Raw genomic sequence first — 19,481 nt, forward strand, 5'->3', positions numbered from 1 at the left:
GGTAAGCTTATTACACAGTAGAATTCATACCAGAAAGCATAGAGAAGCTTTTGTGACTCATCAGGAGTCCTTGGCCAATCACAGCTAATCTCACATTGAGCAGAGTCTTGACCTATGACAGCTACCTTTGCATCCTTTCTGTCTGGGAGGTTCCTAATACTGTACATGTGCTGCATTCATTCCACATGAAGACAGAGAGCAGACATACAGAGTTCAGTTTTATGGAAGCAAGGACCTAAATAGGTATGTTACACAAGTTATATATATGTTCTTATTGAAAATAGTGTGATCAGAACTGTATTCACTTGTAGTTCCACCAAACAAAGTCATCTAACTGTTGTTCCACCGAACTAAGTCACATCCATCTTAACAAGCTAAAGCAACACTGCAAACCAAGTTGCAAACCACAGGGGGGGGGGGGGGGAGAAGAGAGAGAGATAGAGATATCCACCATTTTATGTTGAATGACAAGATTGAATATTTGAACCGCCATTTTCTGTCTGTTATACTTTATTCAATGCGTGTTTGTACATGGACAGCAGTGCTATCTATGAAGAAAAGTGAAGTTAACCACTTGCCGCCCGCCAATGACAAATTGACGTCAGCGAAGTGGTTGTAGAATCCTGACTGGACGTCATATGACGTCCTCAGGATTCTCAGCCGTTGGGGGCGCCCTGGGGGCGCGCATCGCGGCGATCGTTGTTGCAGGGTGTCAGTCTGACACCCCGCAACACCGATCTCGGTAAAGAGTCTCTCACAGAGACTCTTTACCACGTGATGAGCCGTTAATGGCTCTTCCTCACTCGCGTCTGACAGACGCGAGTAGAGTAGAGCCGACCGGCGGCTCTCCTGACAGGGGGGGTTCGGGCTGATTGTTTATCAGCGCAGCCCCCCCTCAGATCGCCACATGGACCACCAGGGAAGCCCACCCTGGACCACCAGGGAAGGGCAAAAAAAAAAAAAAGTCTTGAAAAAAAAATAAAAGCAATAAAAAAAGATGCCAATCAGTGCCCACAAATGGGCACTGACTGGCAACATGTGTAAATCAGTGCCGCCCCACAGTGTCCATCAGTGTCACCCCACAGTGTCCATCAGTGCCACCCCACAGTGCCCATCCATGCCCAGTGCCCACCTATCAGTGCCCATCTGTGCCACCCATAATTATCCATCAGTGCCGCCCATGAGTGCCCATCAGTGCCGCCTATGTGTGCCCATCAGTGCCCATTAGTGCCGCATACCAGCGCCGCCAATCAGTGCCACCTCATCTGTGCCCGTCAGTACTACCTCATCGATGTCCATCAGTGCCGCCATATCAGTGCCCGTAATTGAAAGAGAAATCGTACTTATTTACAAAAAAATTAACAGAAAAAAATAAAAACGTAATTTTTTTTCAAAATTGTCAGTCTTTTTTTAGTTGTTGCGCAAAAAAAAAAAAAAAAATTGCAGAGGTGATCAAATACCACCAAAAGAAATCTCTATTTGTGGGGGAAAAAGGACGCCAATTTTGTTTGGGTACAGTGTAGCATGACCGCGCAATTGCCATTCAAAGTGCGACAGTGCTGAAAGCTGAAAATTGGCTTGGGCAGGAAGGTGCGTAAGTGCCCTGTATGGAAGTGGTTAATAAAGAAGTTATTTAAAGCGGAGTTCCAGCCACAATTTCACTTTTTAAATATAAATACCCCTGTAATACACAAGCTTAATGTATTCTAGTAAAGTTGGCCTGTAAACTAAGGTCCGTTTTGTTAGGTTGTTACAGCATTTAGACACTTTATAAAATAGAAATTGACTGGGGCCATCTTAAGTGTGGGCATCATGAAGCCAGACTGTATGACTTCATGGATTTCAGCCTTGCAGATCTCGCACATGCTCAGTGCTGTACAAGCAGTGTAATAGGTTTCAGATCAGGTTTCAGCACCTGTACTGTCCAAGTCACATGATTCTTTGAGACTGGGGAGTGCACAGACTCCTGGAAAGTTACACCCACTACATTCCCAGGAGTCTGTGCGGTGTAGGTTAGGAAGCTTAAGCACCTAGGTGCAGGAAGAGGGAAGATTAACTATTCTGCCTAGCAACAACACTTTGAAGGCATCTAAAAAAAAAGAAATAATTCTTAAAGGACTAAGGCCTTTTTTTAAAAAACTACTGATGTAATGTTATATTTATGGGTGGAACTCCACTTTAAGCATTTGGTGTGCTCTTTAAACCTTACTGCTTCCATAGAACGGCAATAGAGGAATTTCAGAGTAATAGACAGTCTTGTTGGACTGAAAAGTCAGAGATATCACAATTCTTCTAATGCCACAGCGCATGAGGCACTTTATAGTGTTGCGCCTGCCACAGTACAATGGGTCTGACGCCCCTGCCAGCCCGTTCCGCTGCCTGTGAGAAGCACAGCTGGAGGAAAGCAGTCAGCGAGCTGCTGTAGTGATGACAGGAGCGGGCCGTAGGGCTTGTCCGGATTTGACACATGTGCGGGCTGGACTGTGGGTGATCGCGACCACCCCGAGACCCGCACCCTGCCTGGCGCGCTGTTTCATCTGACTGGGATAAGGTCTCTGTGTCATCCGCTCTTCCACCCGCCCATCTGCCAGCCTCCCCCTGGCTGTCAGCAACACTTGTCAGCAACAACCCCCTGTCAGCCCCCTCTCTGTCAGCAACCCCCCCTATCAGCCCCCTCTATTTCAGCAAGCCCCCCTCTGTCATCAAGCCCACGTCAGCCCCCCCTCCCTGTCAGCAACCCCCCAGTCAGCCCTCTCCCTGTCATCAACCCCCCTTGTCAGTGCCCCCCTCGGTAAGCCAATCCACTCTGTCAGCCCGCCCCCCTCTATAAGCCACCCCCTGTAAGCCACCCCCCTCTGTCAGCAACCCCCATCAGCCCCCTTCTCTGTCAGCAACCCACCCCTCTCTGTCAGCCCACCCTTCTCTGTAAGCCACTCCCCTCTCTGCCTCTTTGTCAGCAACCCCCCCTCTGTGTCAACCATCCTTCCCTCTGTCGCCTACCCCCCTTCTATCAGCTACCCCCTTACAGCATGCAAACCCCTCCTTTCTTTCCCCACTCCAGCAGGGCTTATGTCCTGCAGCCAGGTCACACTGCACTGTCTGTCTGTGCACTCCAGAGACAGTGAATGGAGGGCCACATCTTTGCAGCAGCTCCTGGAAGGTAAGGTTGCACAGTGCCACTTTATGAACAGTTTGTATGGGGTTGGGTTCAGTAGAGCTGATTCAGGTTTTTGGATGGAGGTACAATGCTGCTGACACTGTCCACTGCCCTACTGACACCGTCCAAAGCCCTACTGACACCGTCCAAAGCCCTACTGACACCGTCCAAAGCCCTACTGACGGTTTTTAATTTTTTTGTGCCATGAACAACAAAAAAACGACAATTTAAAAATTATATATATTTATTCTTTTATTTACTTTTTGCTACAATAAAAAAACGAATTTCTTCATCAGTTTAGGCCAATATGTATTCTTCTACATATTTTTGGTACCAAAAAAAACCCACAATTAGTGTACATGGTTAGTTTGCTGGCAATGCACAGGTCCCTTCATACTCCTGAATATATGTATAGAGCCATGACAGGTCCTCGTTATACGCCTTTATACATGTATAGAGCCATGACAAGTACTCTTTATATTCCTTTAAATGTAAAGAGCCATGACAGGTCCTCTTTATATTCCTTTAACTGTAAAGAGCCATGACAGGTCCTCTATATACACATATAGAGCCATGACAGGTCCTCTATATACACATATAGAGCCATGACAGGTCCTCTATATACACATATAGAGCCATGACAGGTCCTCTATATACACATATAGAGCCATGACAGGTCCTCTATATACACATATAGAGCCATGACAGGTCCTCTATATACACGTATAGAGCCATGACAGGTCCTCTATATACACGTATAGAGCCATGACAGGTCCTCTATATACACGTATAGAGCCATGACAGGTTCTCTTTATACATGTATAGAGCCATGACAGGTTCTCTTTATACATGTATAGAGCCATGACGGGTCCCCTTTAGTTATCATGATATAAAATAATGAATGTGGGGGCATTTTGGTGGGCGTGATTTATTTGGGGGGGGGGGGGGGGGAGCAGAATTTCATTCTTGGTCCCAGGCAGCACAATGTCTTGGGCCGGCACTGCTCTTGACCAGTACTTTCCAAATCACTGACTTGGAACAAGCACACAGTCAGCGATGTCAGAATACCTTTCCGCTTACTTCTTCCAGGCCATTGACATTGGAAGTGTAGAAGCCATTAGATCTGTAAGATAGTGCAGGTTTAGGATGCAAGGACCTCATTGGCAACCCCTGTATTTCTCTTGGTATGGATTCCCTTCTTTTCTACATATGAGGTGGCCAAGCCCTCTGGTGAGGAGATCTCCAAGTGGACTTCTCCGAGATTCTATAACGTCCAATAGGGATTGCAACTATACTTGAAAGAAATGATGGGTGGTGTCACCACTGTCGTTCCCCAACTCCTCACAAGACCCCCATCACTCACCTCTTCGTAGGACTTTACAGAGGGAGCGGGTGTAGGTCACGTTACACCGTAGGCCATGTCAGCCCAGTCTCCAAGGTATTATGAGGTAACTCTCCTCCACTACAAATTACGCGCCAACAACAACCGGACGTCTCAGAGTGGACTGGCTCATAACTCTAGCTAGGGGGGGACGGAAAATCATGGGTCTATACACCCCCCGGTGATTCAGTTTATGGACGCTAGGAGCTCTGACACGATATATAATAAAGATATGAACGATCATTTAATGAAGCTGGCCTAAGAGTAGGTAGAAAGTACCACCTAATAGAGTATAGACTGCCCCCTCCATGTGTGTAAGTTGGTAAAACCCGAGGCTGGGCTGTCACACAGGAGGCTGACTGGAGGTTCCCGCGCCAGTACGGGCTGCCCAATCCTCCGAGGTTGTGGGGGGTAGCGCTGCAGTATGGCGATTGGAAGGCGAGGAACTTGTCCCCTCGTGTAGTAGATTGTGAGGCAGGTAAGTGGTCGTGGGCTCAGCACTCGCTATCAGGAACTCATTGGCTCTCTGGAAACTCTGGAACTCCATGTCCCAGCATGCAGAGCACCCTGCTGTCTCTAAGTTGTGGATGGGGAGGGTTGTGAATGTCCCTGTTCTTTATGCTGTATAGGACTGTACTCACTGTCCTGTCTATGGGAGTACAATGTGCTGTGTATTCACCCATCAGTGATTTGAAGGCAACAGTATTGTGTGCTATGCGCTCCTTTCCAGTGGCGGCTGGTGCTCCATTTGTTGGGGGGGGGCGCAAACAATACCACAACCAACCCCCCCCCCCCCCCGATCAGTCGCCCGCAATAGGGCAATAGGGCCTACAGACAGATAGATAGATAGATAGATAGATAGATAGATAGATATACATGCATATAGATAGATAAAGACATGTAGATGGAAAAATAGATAACCAGAAATGCAGATAGATAGATATGTAGATAACTAGAGAGACATACACATAGATAGATAGATAGATAGATAGAGACAGATAGATAGATAGATAGATAGATAGATAGATAGATAGATAGATAGATAGATAGATAGATAGATAGAGAGACAGACATGTAGATAGATAGATAGATAGATAGATAGAGAGACAGACATGTAGATAGATAGATAGATAACTAGATAGATAGATAGATAGATAACTAGAGAGATAGATAGATAGATAGATAGATAGATAAACTAGAGAGACAGACATGTAGATAGATAGATAGATAGATAGATAGATAGATAGATAGATAGAGAGACAGACATGTAGATAGATAGATAGATAGATAGATAGAGAGACAGACATGTAGATAGATAGATAGATAACTAGATAGATAGATAGATAGATAACTAGAGAGATAGATAGATAGATAGATAGATAGATAAACTAGAGAGACAGACATGTAGATAGATAGATAGAGAGACAGACAGACATGTAGATAGATAGATAGATAACTAGAGAGACATACATGTAGATAGATAGATAGATAGATAGACAGACATGTAGATAGATAGATAGATAGATAACTAGAGAGACATACATGTAGATAGATAGATAGATAGATAGATAGATAGATAACTAGAGAGACAGACATGTAGATAGATAGATAGATAGATAGATAGATAGATAGATAGATAGATAGATAGATAGATAACTAGAGAGACAGACATGTAGATAGATAGATAGATAGATAGATAACTAGAGAGACAGATAGATAGATAGATAGATAGATAGATAGATAGATAGATAGATAACTAGAGAGGCATACATGTAGATAGAGAGACAGACATGTATATAGATAGATAGATAGATAGATAGATAGATAGATAGAGAGACAGACATGTAGATAGATAGATAGATAACTAGAGAGACATACATGTAGGTAGATAGATAGATAGATAGATAATTCGATAGATAGATAATTCGATAGATAGATAGATAGATAATTCGATAGATAGATAATTCGATAGATAGATAGATAGATAGATAGATAGATAGATAGATAGATAATTCGATAGATAGATAATTCGATAGATAGATAGATAGATAGATAGATAGATGAGAGAGGGAGATGTATCACTGTCCTTCACCAGGGATTTAGTAATGAATAAGAGAAGCATTAAGCATTAGATCAGTCCCCCATGGCCCCCCTTCTCTCCCCTCTCCTGCCTGACACATGTCTCTCTGACACAGCAGCACACTGTCGGGTGAATCTCTGATTTTAGGGCAGAGTTGATTCCCGGGACACAGAAGCAGATCTCCCTCCACCTGCAGTCCGATCATCACAGATCACAGTACAAGGTGCTGCTGTATGACACTGACAGGATAACACACGCTCTGCTCTCCTCAGATCAGATCACAGTACCTCCACCACCCCACATACCAACCCCCACACTCTCCACTGCACATGATCCTCACCCTTTCCTCTTGCTATGACCCCTCTGGTTTCATGTCACCATTTCATTTATTACTGCACTGATTCCTTCACTACGACTGTGATGCACCCTTCTGTATTCAACAAACAGGGACACTTTTACTAATTACTGAGCCTGCTTCTGTACCTGTAGAACGGCTGGCTCTCACGGGGATATGTTGCTCACGGGGATGTGTGGCTGACGGGGATGCGTCCCTCTGAGATGCATAGTGCCGACGTCACTTCCTGATGTCGGCACTATGCACAGCAATATACTGGGTACAGTGCACGCGCCCGGCCACAATATAGTTCAATACGCCGGAAGCAAGTGGCGCGATCGGCTCCGCCACAAATGCATTTTTTTCCTGCCAATGTAGCGCCTCGTCTGCAATCTTGTGATTGCACAGACGTGGCGCTACTCGTACCGAACTGCACCCGGCGCCCGACACAGTGCACATAAGGACCTTTTTTGCATTTTTTTTTTTTAAAGGGACATGTTTAAAAAAAAAAAAATTTTTTTTTTTTTTTTTTTTTTATTATTATAATTTTTTAACTGACTTGGGGAGGGGGGGGGCGGCGCCCGGGCGCCCCCTATGGACGGGCCGCCACTGCTCCTTTCACATTATACAAAGTCTGTGGAGAGGTGGGTGGCGCTGTGCAACGTCTTTGGAGAAGGGGTCGCGATGTCTGGGGAGGGGGGGGTGTCGCGATGTCTGGGGAGGGGGGGGGGTCGCGCTGTGCGACGTCTGGGGAGGGGGGGGGGGTCGCGCTGTGCGACGTCTGTGGAGGGGGGGTCGCGCTGTGCGACGTCTGTGGAGGGGGGGGTCGCGCTGTGCGACATCTGTGGAGGGGGGGTCGCGCTGTGCGACGTCTGTGGAGGGGGGGGGTTGTGCTGTGCAACGTCTGTGGAGGGGGGGGGGGGGTCGGTCACGCTGTGCGACATCTGTGGAGGGGTCGCGCTGTGCGATGTCTGTGGAGGGGGGGGGGGGGGGGGTGGTCGCGCTGTGCGACATCATCTGACCAGCAGCCAACTGGCACTAGCAACCAATGGCTGCAAGAACACAAAGTCACAGCAAGGAATGTTAGTTAAACGAAAAAAAGTTGTGTGTGTATCTAGCCTTTAAGTGATTGTAAAGGATCGTTTATTAAAATTAACAAACATGTCATACTTACCGCCACCGTGCAGCTCGTTTTGCACAGAGTGGCCCTGAACACCGACTTCTGGGGTCCCCCGCGGCTCTCATGGCTCCTCACTTTAGATAACCCCCTAGGAGAAGCGCTCTCCCTGTGGGTTAACTTACGGGCGCGCGCCTGAGTCCAGCATTCTGCGTCTATAGACACGAATGTGCGACTCGGCCCCTGGCACCCCCGAAGTTGGATTTGATTGACAGCAGCGGGAGCCGATGGCTGCGCTGCTATCAATCGGGACACGAGACACCAGCTACAGATGGTGTGCTCGTTCCCGAACAGAGGATGAAAGCGTCCATGTAAATAAAACAGGGAGGGGGCTGCAGCTCTAAAAAAGGTTTTTCACCTTAATGCATAGAATGCATTAACCACTTGCTTACTGTGCACATATACCCCCTTCCTGCCCAGGCGAAATTTCACACACTGCGTCGCTTTAACTTACAATTGTGCGGTCGTGCGACTTGGCTCCTAAACAAAATTGACGTCCTTTTTTTCCCACAAATAGAGCTTTCTTTTGGTGGCATTTGATCGCCTGTGCGGTTTTTATTTTTTGGGCTATAAACAAAAAAAGAGCGTAAATTTTGAAAAAAAAACCCACTATTTTTTACTTTTTGCTATAATAAATATCCCATTTAAAAAAAAAAAAAAAATAATCTTCTCAGTTTAGGCCGATACGTATTCTTCTACATATTTTTGGTAAAAAAAAAAAATCCCAATAACCGTATAATGACTGGTTTGCGCAAAAGTTATAGTGCCTACAAAATAGGGGACATAATTATGATTTTTTTTTAATGTTTTTTTTTACTAGGAATGGCGGCGATCTGCGATTTTTATTGGGATTGCGACATTATAGCGGCTACATCGGACACTTTTGACACATTTTTGGGACCATTCACATTTATTCAGTGAACAGTGCTATAAACATGCACTGATAACTGTATAAATGTGACTGTCAGGGAAGGGGTTAACACTAGGGGGCGAGGAAGAGGTTAAATGTGGAGCCTAGTTAGTGTTCTAACTGTAGGGGGAGGGGACTGACTGGGGAGGTGACCGATCTGTGTCCCTATGTACAAGGGACACAGCATTGGTCTCCTCTCCCTGACAGGACGTGGATCTCTGTGTTTACACACAGAGATCCACGGTCCTGCTCAGTTACTTGCCAATCGCGGGTGCCCATCGCTAAGGATGAGCTCTGGCTTGTTCGCATAGAACACGTGCAGAGCCCGCCAGGAAGTGAGCACGGCGCTGTGCTAATCAAAGCCAGGGAGACATTGTCCCGATCCTCGGCTGCTGATTGATGGCGTTTTTATTTCTTACTTTTGTTTTTTTACTAGTAATGGCGGTAATCTCTTTTTTTTTTTTTTTTTTTTTTTTTTTATTGTGATCCTGACATTGCGGAAGACATATCAGACACTTTTGACATATTTTAGAGACCATTCACATTTATACACCGATTAGTGCTATAAAACTGCACGGATTACTGTGTAAATGTGACTGGCAGGGAAGGGGTTAACACTAGGGGGCGCTGAAGGGGTTAATTTGTTCCCTGGGAGTGATTCTTACTTTAGGGGGAGGGGACTCACAAGGGGAGGAGACCGATGTGTGTTCCTCTGTACTGGGAACACACATCGGTCTCCTCACCTCTGACAGGAGGTGGATCTGTGTGTTTACAGGCAAAGATCCACACTCCTGCCATGATCGCCAGCAATCGCGGGTGCCCGGCGGACATCGCGGTCGCCGGGCACGCGCCCTAGGTGGCCGGGAAGAAAAGACATCATATGACGTCCACCCGTCATATTATTATGGCCTGGTAAGGAAGGGGTTAAAGTGATTGTAAAGGCTCGTTAAAAAAAAATTATAAATAACAAACGTTTTATACTTGCCTCCTCTGTGCAGTTGATTTTGCACAGAGTAGCCTGTATCCTCCTCTCCTCTGGTCCCTCTTTGCTGCTCCTAGTCCCTCCCTCCTTTAAGTGCCCCCCTCAGCCAGCAGCTTGCTACAGTTTTAGCACCTCTTTGCTCAGTTACACACACAATCCAGTGGAACGGACGTGTGTGCCAGAGCTCTGGCCGTCCAGGACAAACATCCACGGATTTCTCAGTGCTCTACCCCCACCAAATGTGAGCCTGAACGGTCTATACTAGCTTCCCCTAGACCCGGCTCCACACCAATTTAGCTCCCCAGCTTACCTCCGCGCCGTCCGCAGCCGCCTGCCGCCCCCGGGCGCCCCCCTCCTGCGTTAGTAGACTACCAGGACAGACCGGGGCTGCGGCCTAACTCCGGCCAGCCCATATCTTTCCTCCCAATTTTTCCTCTTCAGCAGGCTGGCGTGCCCTCTCCAAACTCCGGAGCTCCCCCACCCGTCGGGGTCAGATCCAGGGTTCACCGATCGCCTCTCTGGGGATCAGGAAGGAATTTCTCCCCCTGCAGTAGCAAATTGGCCAGGCTCGGCTGGGGTTTTTCTCCTTCCTCAGGATCAACGGGGGGCGGTCAGGTCAGTTTGGGTTCTATCATCTGCCATCGTCGCCACCAGCACGTCGGCATCATCTTCGCCATATCTCCGGGACCATCGCTGTCCTGTCACCTTTATCTTTTTTTTTAAGAGGACCTTTATCTTCTTCATCATCATTTCCATCTGTATCATCATCGCATCACCCCAGCACCATCAGTCTTTTATTTTTTAATCATGTGCAGCATTAAATATTCAGCGGACACCCTCCACAGCCAAAAGATTGCCGCCGCAACACTACAAACCTCCACCCAAAAAATATTACGGAAAGAACAACTTCTAAGAATCAATCCACAATCGACCACCAAAAACAGGAAAGGCACCACTTTAACTACAACACTTATGTGCCCTGATCAACACCAGATCGGCAGTCAAGCACAGACAGGAAATCCACGACTTCATCACCCAAAACAATACAGACTGCCTCTTTATCACGGGAAGCTGGCTAACACCTGACTGTAACACCATCCTAACAGAATTGGTGACGGAGAACTACTGCATCCTAACCGAACATAGAATAGGACAAAGAGCAGTGATCTACAAATCCCACCTTTCTATCATCAAACCAACTCTACAAAATGCATTGCCTTTCATGGAAACACTCACTCTGCAACTTCAAACACCCGAGGAAACCGTCCACATACTGCTATGCTACAGACTACCGGGACCAAAGACACACCACCTCACACCTTTCACCAAATTCATCTCGACATACACCTTAAAAGCCAAAAATCTTCTGCTACTCAGGGACTTCAACCCCTGGACTAACTCCATCCAGGACCCCATCGCCACCTCCTGCATCGACCAACTGGAAGAACTAGGTCTGCAGCTACTGATAAATGCCCCCACGCATGTTTCAGGGCACATTCTCGACCTCATCTTCAAACAAAATTTGGACATTAACATGCTTTTACCATGGAGGGACCATCACGCTATAAAATTTTAAATTGCCACCAACACCATCTTCCAAAACACTCAATAACAACACACTGGACAAGATCCCAGAAGAAACTACACTCTGAACTCTTCAAAACCAAACTATCGGAGAAAATAGGAATGCTAAATCAAAACTACTCAACGGAACAAACGCTCTACTTCTTAAATAAGGCACGACTACAAACAGACACGGTCTCCCCGAAACGCAGAGCACTCCTCCGCAAAAACAACTCCGGCTGGTTTAGCGTCACACTTATATTACTGAAGCAAGAACGCAGAAGCGCTGAAGGAGCCTGGAGGAGAAACCCAACAGAGGGAAACCTCACAAACTACAAAACACTCGCTAAGAAATACCACAAAGCAATCTTCAAAACAAAAAAAGAACACTTCTCAAACACCATCTCAAAAGCCCTAAACCGATCTCGTGAACTTTTCAAACTAGTCGCTTAGACTATGAACCCCACCTGTCTAGAGCCGCCAGCAAACGACACTCAAGAATTCTGTAATTAACTATCGGATTTTTTCATCAACAAAATCAAAAACATTCAGGAAATAATTCAACAGAAAAAAACAAACCAACCTCACTCAGCTAAAGCAAGAAGAGGAAATACATACAAATCTTCCACAATCTACACAATTTTCGCTGGTCCAAATCACCATCGACACCACCAAAAACATCAGAAGCCTCCGACGGCACATCACCAGATTTCTGCAAAACTCTTGAAAGAATGTACCGATATCTTGGCACCCACCATAATACATCTTGTAAATCAATCGTTTAAAGAAGGTATTGTTCCATTCTCCCTAAAACAAGGCATAATCAAACCCCTCCTTAAGAAATCCAACCTCGGCCATGTCACAGAAACGGCACTTCTCAAAATATGGGATGACCCCCCCCCCCCCCCCCCCCCCTGAAGCAGCAGATGACAGAGAATCGTGTCTACTGGTGCTGCTGGACCTTGCTGCAGCATTCGACACAGTAGATCACAAAACTCTACTCACATGAACCTCTTTGCGGATGAAAAAGGGACATACATTGGTCCCTATGTGATTGCAGGTGTCAGCGGATAAACATCCGCTGACCCCCGTAATCGCCCGCCTCCGCAAAGATCCGATTTTGGGGACAAAACAAAACCCTATTTTTTTTCTTCCGTCATCGGATCGGATGAACACGGACACATGGTCTTTGTTCATCCGATCCCCCATTGGGGAGAGCGGAGAAAAGACAGGGAGGTCCCTGCAAAGTGTGCGGGGACCGCCCTGTCAGCCGCCGGCTCAGCAGGGATATACAGAGCGATCCCCGCTGAGCTGACGGACACACGGAGGCAGATCATTACTGATCCGCCCCGTGTGAAAGGGCCCTTACAGTAGCCGGAGTCACAGACTCAGATCTGCCCTGGTTCGCATCCTTCCTAGGAAATAGTTCCCAGACAGTGAAACTAGGACCTTTCACCTCGGAAACACGCACCATTTCTTGTGGAATCCATCAAGGATCTCCCCTGTCACCCGTGCTTTTCAACATCTACCTCCACCCACTCCTCAAAATCATCAGCGAACAGGACCTGTGCTTCTACTCCTACACTGATGACACCTAACTTTTTACTTTTGCATCACCAAAGAAACGACCAATATCACGGATTAGAAAAATGTCTTGCATTGATCGATGATTGGATGACCGAGAGCTAACTCAAACTCAATGGACCCAAAACAGAACTTCTCCACGCAAACCGAAAGTCGAAAGCTAGGACCTCATGGACACCACCCACCATCCTTGGACAGATCATCACCCCAAGCACCAAAGTTAAAAGCCTCGGAATCACCTTTGACTCAGAGATGTCGATGGATGCACAAATAGGATCAGTAGTCAGCGGATCCTACTATGTTCTCCGCCTACTACGCAGACTCATCCCCTTCATCCTGGAAGAGGATACAGTGGTAGTAGTCGGAACAATCATCAATTCTCGACTGGACTACGCAAACTCCCTCTACTTAGGACTACCTAAATACCAGATCTCGCGCCTTCAAGTCGTCCAGAACACGGCAGCCAGATTGGTAACGGGAAAAAAACCTTGGGAATCAATCACCCCATGCCTGAGGCCCCTCCATTGGCTAACCGTAAAGGATCGGGTCACATTCAAGGCCCTCTGCCTCACCCACAAATGCACTCAAGGAAAGGCTCCTCAATACTTATGCAAGAAAATAAAACTCTACACCCCCCCACCCCCAATCGCGTTTTCCCGTCAACTAATCAAAACCTTTTCCACATCTTAAGTCCCACTACAAATCGAAGGGAGAATGAAGATTTGCAGTCCAAGGATCACGGCTATGGAATGCTCTTCCCACAAATATCCGCATGGAAGAAAACTATCGGGTCTTAAGTTTTTCCTGAAGTCCCACCTCTTCTGAAGGATAAGGATGACACTAGGGCTGCAACTAACGATTATTTTCATAATCGATTAGTTGGCCGATTATTGCTTTGATTAATCGGATAATAGCCTTAAAAAGAAAAAAAATTTAGCCAATTTGTTTTGGCAGATTACAAAACACAAATTGCGGAAAAAAACACATTATATGCTTTTCTGCAGCTTCCCCATTGAAGTATATTGAACCAAAAAAAACAAAATAGCACCGTTTTGCTTTAAAAAGTCCTTGCCCTTTCCAAATACGCAGCAGCTGAAGAAAAATCATGGATGTGTCCCATAGGAAAACCTGTAAATGAACTGTAGTGTGTTTCTGCAAAAAGCACCAAAAAACAGAGGTATGACCCCGGCCTGAGATGTTTAGTAACATAATGGGGTTAAAAAAACAAAAATAAGTACAAAAAGAGAGCAAATAATCGCTACTGTAAGGGGTTCGTTTTTTTACTGTGGGACAGTGAAAGTAATATTTACAGTAGCGATTTGCTCTTTTGTACTATAAAGGGCTAATTTTTTTATTTTATTTTTTAAAACCATTATGGCCGATTAATCAATTACGAAAATTGTAATCGATTAATTTCATAATCGATTAGTTGTCGATTAATCGATTAGTTGTTTCGGCCCTAGATGACACCAGATGGAAATAAGCGCCTTGAGGCTATTTAGTTTGCATTTGTAGCGCTATACAAGTTACTCAACTGATCTGATCTGCCATGGACACCGCTGACATACGACGCTCCATAGAGAAGAATGGAGCGGCCGTTCAGGTCCGCCAAAAAAACTAACAGGCGGACCTGAACGGCCCGACCGTGTGAAAGGGGCCTAAGAGTTTTCTATTTTAACCACTTCCAGACCGGCTCACGATATACGGCAGCACTTTGAAGAGGAATATCTTTGTTATGGTAGCGGCTAGCTGCCATAACCCTGGTATCATATTCTTCAGTGAGTGGTCCTGTTTCAGATTAAAGTGGTCTCTGCGACAAATTCGGCATGAGGGCACTTTTATCGGGGTCGGGAGAGGGGGTCCACGATAAGCGTTGGAGGCGATGGGGTCCTCTTCCATGCTTGGCTGGCTGCCGACTGAGGGGAAGATGGCCCCCGCTCGGCTCCATAGCATGGGAGGGTGGAAGCGACGTCAAACTTCACTTCCGCCCATAGCTCTTTAAGCTCTTTTTTTTTTTTTTTGTGTGTGTAAATATGAGATCTGAGGTATTTTTAAACAACAAATCTCATATTTAAGAGGACCTGTCGTGCTTTTTTTTTTTTTTCTATTACAGGGGATCTTTACATTCCTTGTAATAGGAATACAAGTGACCGCATATCAAAACCGTGTTCAAAACACACGTGAGGTATCGCCGCGATCGTTAGAGCGAGAGCAATAATTCTAGCCCTAGACCTCTTTAATTTAAAACTGGTAACCTGTAGAAATGTTTAAATGTCGCCTATGCAGTAACATTTTTTTCACAATATAAAAAAGAAAATTGGGCTAACTTTACTGTTGTCTTATTTTTTTATTCAAAAAGTGTATTTTTTCCAAAAAAACGTGAGCTTGTAAAGCCGCTGTGCAAATACGATGTGACAAAAAGTATTGTAATGACCGCTATTTTATTCTCTAGTGTGTTAGAAAAAAAAAAAAATATTTGTTTGGGGGTTCTAAGTAATTTTCTAGCAAAAAATAATAATTTTAACTTGTAAACAACAAATCTCAGAAAGAGGCCCGGTCCGTAAGTGGTAAAGATACATTAATAATTTTGTTTATTCAGCATGAAATGTAGCATGAGCCATTTTTCAATGAATCCAAGCTCTGCAAGCTGAGATAACATGCACTGCGTTGATACAATCACACAATTTTACAGTAACCATGAGATAAAACAAAGTTCAGGAATATTCCTTTACCCCATTGTTTACAAATCTATGTACACTACAAACTGTATGATTGAATCAGTTCTGATATTTCAGTTTTACTAACCTGACAGATTATTGTTCCAAATAGGAAACCTTCGTTTTGTTTGCAAATATTAAAGATTCCAACTACCAGCAAGAATAAGTGCTTACATTTAAAGAGCACCTGTTATTTCAGATCCATCATGGCAGCACCTGTTAGCAGGTATCCACTCACCTGCTGCCACCACGTCCCTCACCTTGTTGTGTCACTGACACATCGCCAGCCGTCCCTTTAAAGTGAATGGGACTGTCGGTGAGTCAACAGCGGGTCAGAGGAGGAGCTGGTGTGGGACAGAGATGACAGTTCTTTAAAAATTGTTTTAAATCGAGTTGATTTAAATAAAGCCTTATTACTAGTGATTTAAATCAGGGCTTGACAAAATCCGGGCGCCAGGTCGCAATTGCGACAAGAAATTGTGACCTGGCGCTTGCTGGTAATTGAGGCCGCGGCCTCAGTTACCGGCCCGCGATCGGCGGGGGGCGCACGGAGGCACAGTGTGCCCCCCCGACGGCCAGCAATTGAGGCCGCGGCTTTGCGAAGTGCCAAGCTTTTCTGTAACCTCTGCCATCTGGTGGTGGCCTTTGGCATTACAAGTAAAACAGCAGTTCTAATATGTAATTTTTCACTGCCATCTCCTTCCCTCTAATTAGAACCCCCAAACATTATATATATTTTTTATTCTAACACCCTACAGCAGTGATGGCGAACCTATGGCATGCGTGCCACAGCTGGCACGCCGAGCCCTCTCTGTGGGCACTCCAGGATAGAGGAGGGAATCCCCCAGCAAAGCAGTCACTTGCGGTGCAGGCGATCGTCAGTGCGTTCGGGCGGCATTGTGATCAGGAAGTGGGGCAGCTGATGTGAGGAAAGCCCTCCCTGCATTCACTGAGGGCAGCCCAGTGGATAGGTTACAGAGTGTCTGCTGTAAGCAGCGCATGATGCCTCTGGATACCGAGGAGGAGACTGACTCCTCCCTTCCTGGATTTAGAGAGCGGGTTCCTGTGCAGGGGCTCAGGCTGAAGCATGGCAATGTGGAGCACTTCACATACACAGGTAGGACAGTGCTAAGGGGGGGGGGGGGGGGCACAGAGGACGCTGCTGTGTATGTGGGGGGATGTGAAGGGGCAGAGGACACTGCTTTGGGAAAGGCCTTCACATCACCCCCCTAATCCCAGTATTCTGAGCACATGCATCCATCCCTGATTCCAGTATTCTGAGCACATGCATCCATCCCTGATTCCAGTATTCTGAGCACATGCATCCATCCCTGATTCCAGTATTCTGAGCACATGCATCCATCCCTGATTCCAGTATTCTGAGCACATGCATCCATCTCTGATCCCAGTATTCTGAGCACATGCATCCATCCCTGATTCCAGTATTCTGAGCACATGCATCCATCCCTGATTCCAGTATTCTGAGCACATGCATCCATCCCTGATTGCAGTATTCTGAGCACATGCATCCATCCCTGATTCCAGTATTCTGAGCACATGCATCCATCCCTGATTCCAGTATTCTGAGCACATGCATCCATCCCTGATTCCAGTATTCTGAGCACATGCATCCATCCCTGATTCCAGTATTCTGAGCACATGCATCCATCCCTGATTCCAGTATTCTGAGCACATGCATCCATCCCTGATTCCAGTATTCTGAGCACATGCATCCATCCCTGATTCCAGTATTCTGAGCACATGCATCCATCTCTGATCCCAGTATTCTGAGCACATGCATCCATCCCTGTTTCCAGTATTCTGAGCACATGCATCCATCCCTGATTCCAGTATTCTGAGCACATGCATCCATCCCTGATTCCAGTATTCTGAGCACATGCATCCATCCCTGATTCCAGTATTCTGAGCACATGCATCCATCCCTGATTCCAGTATTCTGAGCACATGCATCCATCCCTGATTCCAGTATTCTGAGCACATGCATCCATCCCTGATTCCAGTATTCTGAGCACATGCATCCATCCCTGATTCCAGTATTCTGAGCACATGCATCCATCCCTGATTCCAGTATTCTGAGCACATGCATCCATCCCTGATCCCAGTATTCTGAGCACATGCATCTATTCCTGATCCCAGTATTCTGAGTAACTCACTCCTTTAAAAAAAAGTTTGTTTTTAGGGCTCATTCAGAGGGATGATCAGTTCCTTCCTCTGTATAGTGCCGCTGGTAGGTTTAATTCCATGTTGGCACTTTGTAATAAATAAGTTGGTTTTGTGTCGCTATTTGGGCACTCAAAAAGGTTCGCCATCACTGCCCTAGAGAATAAAAGGGCGATCCGGACAGGGCTCCGGCGCGGCTCCGGCGCGGCTGATTGGCTGAGCTGTGTGTCTCTCTCACACACAGCTCAGCCTCAGAATCCACGCCGACAGTTCAGCTCGGACTCTGCTCCTCCTCTTCCCGCCTCTCTACACTGTGTGGCACGCCTACACCCCCTGCGTCTTCCTCGCTCACACATCCCCGGGAAAATGTGAAGGAAGATGCAGGCAGCCCGCCCCTGACCCTCCCTCCTGGGGTGAGTAAGCTCACCCTCTCCCACCTCCCAGTGTATATATTAAATGAATTTAAGGGGTGCTCTGTGGACTCTGGTGCAAGAGGGGGGCTTTGGTGGGGAGAGCCCCCCTTACATCAGAGTTCCCCCTTTTACATCCGAGTCCACAGCATTACAGGGGGGGTCTGTGCGGACCCTGATGTAATGGTGCTCTGTGCGGACCCTGATGTAATGGTGCTCTGTGCGGACCCTGATGTAATGGTGCTCTGTGCGGACCCTGATGTAATGGTGCTCTGTGCGGACCCTGATGTAATGGTGCTCTGTGCGGACCCTGATGTAATGGTGCTCTGTGCGGACCCTGATGTAATGGTGCTCTGTGCGGACCCTGATGTAATGGGGGTCTGTGCTGACTCTGATGTAATGGGGGTCTGTGCGGACCCCTGAATCCCTGCACTGTGTACGTAGCATAATCCTGACGTAATCCTGAACTCTGCATTCTGTATGTAGTGCGACCCATATACAACTGGCCCTTTGAGGGCAACCACACTGCTAATGCGGCCCTCGATGAATTTGAGTTTGCCACCCCTGTTCTAATGTGTACAAATACAAAATGAACAAGTGAATGTTCTGTTTTTCAGAAAAACACACATCAGATGATGATCAAAAAAGGCTAAAGATGTATAGTCCTCCTATAGGTAAATTGGTGACCTCAAACTAGAGCAAACCAAGGAAAAGTGATGTAATAGGAAAGAAATCCTCCACCTTCTATATAATTGCCTCTTACCGAAGATGAAGATCCCAATTGGAGATCTTCTGTAGATGTATGGCCTATAACCCGGCCTAAGGGTCTATGCGACTGGATGGATGTCGTTTCCTCGGCAATAAGTCATTCCCCAACCACTCACAAGCAGTCGTCGTGTATGATCGTAGCCAGGTGAGGAAGGAAAGAAAGGCCAACATAGCGTAATCCAGTAAACATTTAATATAGAAAATTGGTTAAAATTACACTTACAGTGTGAAGATAAA

The 19,481-nt window shown here is 46.3% G+C and overlaps 1 protein-coding gene across 1 annotated transcript in view; it reads left to right on the plus strand.

The window, feature by feature from the left end:
* Window positions 1-4,864: 4,864 nt before the first annotated feature.
* The window catches only part of TIMELESS (timeless circadian regulator), a 189,821-nt gene continuing 175,204 nt past the window's right edge, over window positions 4,865-19,481 (plus strand). The window contains exon 1 of the mRNA XM_040341046.1: window positions 4,865-5,016. The gene's annotated coding sequence lies outside the window, so the exon portion shown is untranslated. The remainder of the gene's footprint in view (window positions 5,017-19,481) is intronic.

The sequence above is a fragment of the Rana temporaria genome, chromosome 2 (assembly GCF_905171775.1).
Source record: "Rana temporaria chromosome 2, aRanTem1.1, whole genome shotgun sequence".
In the NCBI taxonomy this organism is placed as follows: Eukaryota; Metazoa; Chordata; class Amphibia; order Anura; family Ranidae; genus Rana; species Rana temporaria.